This window comes from Oncorhynchus nerka, unplaced genomic scaffold (assembly GCF_034236695.1).
Source record: "Oncorhynchus nerka isolate Pitt River unplaced genomic scaffold, Oner_Uvic_2.0 unplaced_scaffold_1226, whole genome shotgun sequence".
Lineage (NCBI taxonomy): Eukaryota > Metazoa > Chordata > Actinopteri > Salmoniformes > Salmonidae > Oncorhynchus > Oncorhynchus nerka.
The window spans coordinates 43,382-49,381 of record NW_027040108.1 but is presented as its reverse complement, the minus strand read 5'-3'; the positions used below and the strand labels follow the sequence as shown (position 1 = coordinate 49,381).

The 6,000-nt window shown below is 52.5% G+C and overlaps 1 pseudogene; it reads right to left on the bottom strand.

Moving 5' to 3' along the window:
• Window positions 1–1,708: 1,708 nt before the first annotated feature.
• LOC135569062 (LIM domain only protein 7-like) overlaps window positions 1,709–6,000 on the bottom strand; it is a 46,842-nt pseudogene continuing 42,550 nt past the window's right edge.

Sequence of the window (6,000 nt, the reverse complement as noted above, 5' to 3'; positions counted from 1 at the left end):
CACTACTATAGACCAGACCAGACGGGGTAGCGGTCCACTACTATAGACCAGACCAGACGGGGTAGCGGTCCACTACTATAGACCAGACCAGACGGGGTAGCGGTCCACTACTATAGACCAGACCAGACGGGGTAGCGGTCCACTACTACAGACCAGACGGGGTAGCGGTCCACTACTATAGACCAGACGGGGTAGCGGTCCACTACTATAGACCAGACGGGGTAGCGGTCCACTACTATAGACCAGACCAGACGGGGTAGCGGTCCACTACTATAGACCAGACGGGGTAGCGGTCCACTACTATAGACCAGACGGGGTCTAACCCGGTTGTTCTGTCCCTGACAGTTAACCCACCTCTACACTCTAACCACTAGGCTACCTGCCCCCTCTAACCACTAGGCTACCTGCCCCCTCTAGGCTACCCGCCCCTCTAGGCTACCCGCCCCCTCTAGGCTACCCGCCTCCTCTAACCACTAGGCTACCCGCCTCCTCTAACCACTAGGCTACCCCCCCCTCTAACCACTAGGCTACCCGCCCCTCTAACCACTAGGCTACCCGCCCCCTCTAACCACTAGGCTACCCGCCCCTCTAGGCTACCCGCCCCTCTAGGCTACCCGCCCCTCTAGGCTACCCGCCCCTCTAGGCTACCCGCCTCCACTAGGCTACCCGCCTCCACTAGGCTACCCGCCTCCACTAGGCTACCCGCCTCCTCTAACCACTAGGCTACCCGCCTCCTCTAACCACTAGGCTACCCGCCTCCTCTAACCACTAGGCTACCCGCCTCCTCTAACCACTAGGCTACCCGCCTCCTCTAACCACTAGGCTACCCCCCTCCTCTAACCACTAGGCTACCCGCCTCCTCTAACCACTAGGCTACCCGCCTCCTCTAACCACTAGGCTACCCGCCTCCTCTAACCACTAGGCTACCCGCCTCCTCTAACCACTAGGCTACCCGCCTCCTCTAACCACTAGGCTACCCGCCTCCTCTAACCACTAGGCTACCCGCCTCCTCTACCCTCTAACCACTAGACTACATGCCTCGTCTACACTCTAACCACTAGGCTACCTACCTCCTCTACCCTCTAACCACTAGACTACATGCCTCCTCTACCCTCTAACCACTAGACTACCTGCCTCCTCTACCCTCTAACCACTAGGCTACCTGCCTCCTCTACACTCTAACCACTAGGCTACCTACCTCCTCTACCCTCTAACCACTAGGTTACCTACCTCCTCTACCCTCTAACCACTAGGTTACCTACCTCCTCTACCCTCTAACCACTAGGTTACCTACCTCCTCTACACTCTAACCACTTGGCTGTCTGATAGTCACTGTCTGTATTTAGACACAGATTAAATGCTGATGTTTTTTATTTACAAACATTAAACAGTTTAGAGGGTAAATTCCTTTTAAACGAGGCCCCTTTATACATCAGTGAGTCATACATGAAGCCTCCCTGCTTCCAGGGTCCACGTGTTAGAAAAAGTTAGTAAAACCAACCGCAGAGTTTCAGTGACCATCAACATGTGAGAAGTCCTTTTTCTAAACACCCGTTTGAGCTACTAATATTTTAGACATCTCAAAAAATGAAAAAAAAATAAATAAATAAATCTTCACATATTTCAACAAACAAAAGAATAACATTTTAACTTCTTGTTTTTTAAGGTAGAAATTTGTCGACAAAGAAAAAAACAATAGAGAAGTATCTCCAATACAACACTCTCATTTATTAGATTCATTTATTAGGGCCTCATTTATCAATTTACTTCATCAACAAGAAAAAACAAATCCCAAGTACAATTGTGATTTAAAACTCCCTATAGCTCTTAACTACACGTGTCCAGCTTATTGTTGTGGATAGCCATCGATTGCATATTAAAAGCTACGGACAAGTACAGTAGTTAATGAACTAGGAAGAACGCCAAAACTGCATCTTTGAGACATGTCCCAAACTGCCCCCTATTCCCTACATAGTGCACTACTTTTGACCAGAGCCCTATGGGTAGTAGTGCACTATGTAGGGAATAGGAAGCCATTTGAGTCACAGCCAATAGTATAAATCGGTACATTGTTCCCTAAAAGAAAGGTCAACCCAGCTCTAAATACAAGGTCAACACGAGGTCAGTGTCAAGATCTCCATCGTCGTGTTTGAGGTTGATGTCGTCGTCGTCGTCTCTTCCTCAATCTGCTGCAATGCATTCTGGTCACAGGGAGGTGGCAAGGTGGGCTGAAAGGTTGATAAGAGGACATCTGATTATGTCTGATCTAATAAAACATCTGATGTAGTAATGACACATCTAATTACAGAGACCTTGGACAGTACTTCCAAAATGGCAGTCCCACCTTCTCTAAATAGACATTCACCATATTCATGTCAGGTATGTTCTCATTAAAAAGTTGCAGGGACCGAGCAGGTGGACCAATAGAACGGGCCAGCAGAGTAAAATGAAGTGCAGTGAAAGCAGGTGGACCAATAGAACGGGCCAGCAGAGTAAAATGAGGTGCAACGACCGACAGAGGTGGACCAGTAGAACGGGCCAGCAGAGTAAAATGAGGTGCAGGGACCGAGCAGGTGGACCAGTAGAACGGGCCAGCAGAGTAAAATGAGGTGCAGTGAGAGCAGGTGGACCAGTAGAACGGGCCAGCAGAGTAAAATGAGGTGCAGTGAGAGCAGGTGGACCAATAGAACGGGCCAGCAGAGTAAAATGAGGTGCAGTGAGAGCAGGTGGACCAGTAGAACGGGCCAGCAGAGTAAAATGAGGTGCAGTGAGAGCAGGTGGACCAGTAGAACGGGCCAGCAGAGTAAAATGAGGTGCAGGGACCGAGCAGGTGGACCAGTAGAACGGGCCAGCAGAGTAAAATGAAGTGCAGTGAAAGCAGGTGCACCAATAGAACGGGCCAGCAGAGTAAAATGAGGTGCAACGACCGACAGAGGTGGACCAGTAGAACGGGCCAGCAGAGTAAAATGAGGTGCAGGGACCGAGCAGGTGGACCAGTAGAACGGGCCAGCAGAGTAAAATGAGGTGCAGTGAGAGCAGGTGGACCAGTAGAACGGGCCAGCAGAGTAAAATGAGGTGCAGTGAGAGCAGGTGGACCAGTAGAACGGGCCAGCAGAGTAAAATGAGGTGCAGGGACCGAGCAGGTGGACCAGTAGAACGGGCCAGCAGAGTAAAATGAGGTGCAGTGAGAGCAGGTGGACCAGTAGAACGGGCCAGCAGAGTAAAATGAGGTGCAACGACCGACAGAGGTGGACCAGTAGAACGGGCCAGCAGAGTAAAATGAGGTGCAGGGACCGAGCAGGTGGACCAGTAGAACGGGCCAGCAGAGTAAAATGAGGTGCAGGGACCGAGCAGGTGGATCAGTAGAACGGGCCAGCAGAGTAAAATGAGGTGCAGTGAGAGCAGGTGGACCAGTAGAACGGGCCAGCAGAGTAAAATGAGGTGCAGTGAGAGCAGGTGGACCAGTAGAACGGGCCAGCAGAGTAAAATGAGGTGCAGTGAGAGCAGGTGGACCAGTAGAACGGGCCAGCAGAGTAAAATGAGGTGCAGGGACCGAGCAGGTGGACCAGTAGAACGGGCCAGCAGAGTAAAATGAGGTGCAGTGAGAGCAGGTGGACCAATAGAACGGGCCAGCAGAGTAAAATGAGGTGCAGTGAGAGCAGGTGGACCAGTAGAACGGGCCAGCAGAGTAAAATGAGGTGCAGGGACCGAGCAGGTGGACCAGTAGAACGGGCCAGCAGAGTAAAATGAGGTGCAGGGACCGAGCAGGTGGACCAGTAGAACGGGCCAGCAGGGTAAAATGAGGTGCAACGACCGACAGAGCAGGTGGACCAGTAGAACGGGCCAGCAGAGTAAAATGAGGTGCAGGGACCGAGCAGGTGGACCAGTAGAACGGGCCAGCAGAGTAAAATGACTTGGATACATTGGGAGGAGGGAGATTCTTATCGGACTCCTTTATGTTCTGTAGAAATGACTTACACTTGAGTCGGATGTAGCAGGGGTCACAGTAAGGCTTCCCGTTGCTGATTCTGATCTGGGCTCTGACCTCTGACCCTCCAAGTCGGCACCTGCAGTCCACACACTGAGGGAGAGGAGAAGATGGACTGTGAATCAGGAGAATCAACTAAAACACTGATTAGCATCATTCAACCAGTGATTACCAGCCCTACCACCGTGGGCGAGAGTTAGCATTACCAGCCCTACCACCGTGGAGAGGAGAGTTAGCATTACCAGCCCTACCACCGTGGAGGGGAGAGTTAGCATTACCAGCCCTACCACCGTGGAGAGGAGAGTTAGCATTACCAGCCCTACCACCGTGTGAGAGAGAGTTAGCATTACCAGCCCTACCACCGTGTGGAGAGAGAGTTAGCATTACCAGCCCCTACCACCGTGTGGAGAGAGAGTTAGCATTACCAGCCCTACCACCGTGTGGAGAGTTAGCATTACCAGCCCTACCACCGTGGGGAGAGAGAGTTAGCATTACCAGCCCTACCACCGTGTGAGGAGAGAGTTAGCATTACCAGCCCTACCACCGTGTGAGAGAGAGTTAGCATTACCAGCCCTACCACCGTGTGAGAGAGAGAGTTAGCATTACCAGCCCTACCACCGTGTGGGGAGAGAGAGTTAGCATTACCAGCCCTACCACCGTGTGGAGAGAGAGAGTTAGCATTACCAGCCCTACCACCGTGTGGAGAGAGAGAGTTAGCATTACCAGCCCTACCACCGTGTGGGGAGAAAGAGTTACCATTACCAGCCCTACCACCGTGTGGGGAGAGAGTTAGCATTACTCAGCCCTACCACCGTGTGGGGGAGAGAGTTAGCATTACCAGCCCTACCACCGTGTGGGGAGAGAGAGTTAGCATTACCAGCCCTACCACCGTGTGGGGAGAGAGTTAGCATTACCAGCCCTACCAGGTGAAGCCAGTCAGTCAGTCTGCTACAGTGCCCAGGTGAAGCCAGTCAGTCAGTCTGCTACAGTGCCCAGGTGAAGCCAGTCAGTCAGTCTGCTACAGTGCCCAGGTGAAGCCAGTCAGTCAGTCTGCTACAGTGCCCAGGTGAAGCGAGTCAGTCTGCTACAGTGCCCAGGTGAAGCCAGTCAGTCAGTCTGCTACAGAGCCCAGGTGAAGCCAGTCAGTCAGTCTGCTACAGTGCCCAGGTGAAGCCAGTCAGTCAGTCTGCTACAGAGCCCAGGTGAAGCCAGTCAGTCAGTCTGCTACAGTGCCCATTAGCTCATGCTGTGAAAGGTGATGTGCTGACAGGTTTAGTAGAGGACCTCTCCTCCAACCAGGTGAATGGAGGTCCAGACCAGACTCTCACCTGAAAACAGGCCAGGTGGAAGCAGAGGTTCAGGGTCTCAATGACCATGGCAGCCCCTCTGCCCATAGGACACACACACACTGAACACACCTGACGAGAAGTCAGCACTCTGGAGGGAGAGAGGGGACGGGGACACACAGGAAGAAACAAACAGGATGAGAGGGGGATGACCGACTGATCCACAAGGTCTGGGGGTAAGATGAGAGATGACCGACTGATCCACAAGGTCTGGGGGTAAGATGAGAGAGAGGGGATGACCGACTGATCCACAAGGTCTGGGGTAAGATGAGAGAGAGGGGGATGACCGACTGATCCACAAGGTCTGGGGGTAAGATGAGAGAGAGGGGGATGACCGACTGATCCACAAGGTCTGGGGGTAAGATGAGAGAGAGGGGGATGACCGACTGATCCACAAGGTCTGGGGGTAAGATGAGAGAGGGGGATGACCGACTGATCCACAAGGTCTGGGGGTAAGATGAGAGGGGGATGACCGACTGATCCACAAGGTCTGGGGTAAGATGAGAGGGGGATGACCGACTGATCCACAAGGTCTGGGGTAAGATGAGAGGGGATGACTGACTGATCCACAAGGTCTGGGGTAAGATGAGAGAGAGGGGTTGACTGATCCACAAGGTCTGGGGTAAGATGAGAGAGGGGGATGACTGACTGATCCACAAGGTCTGG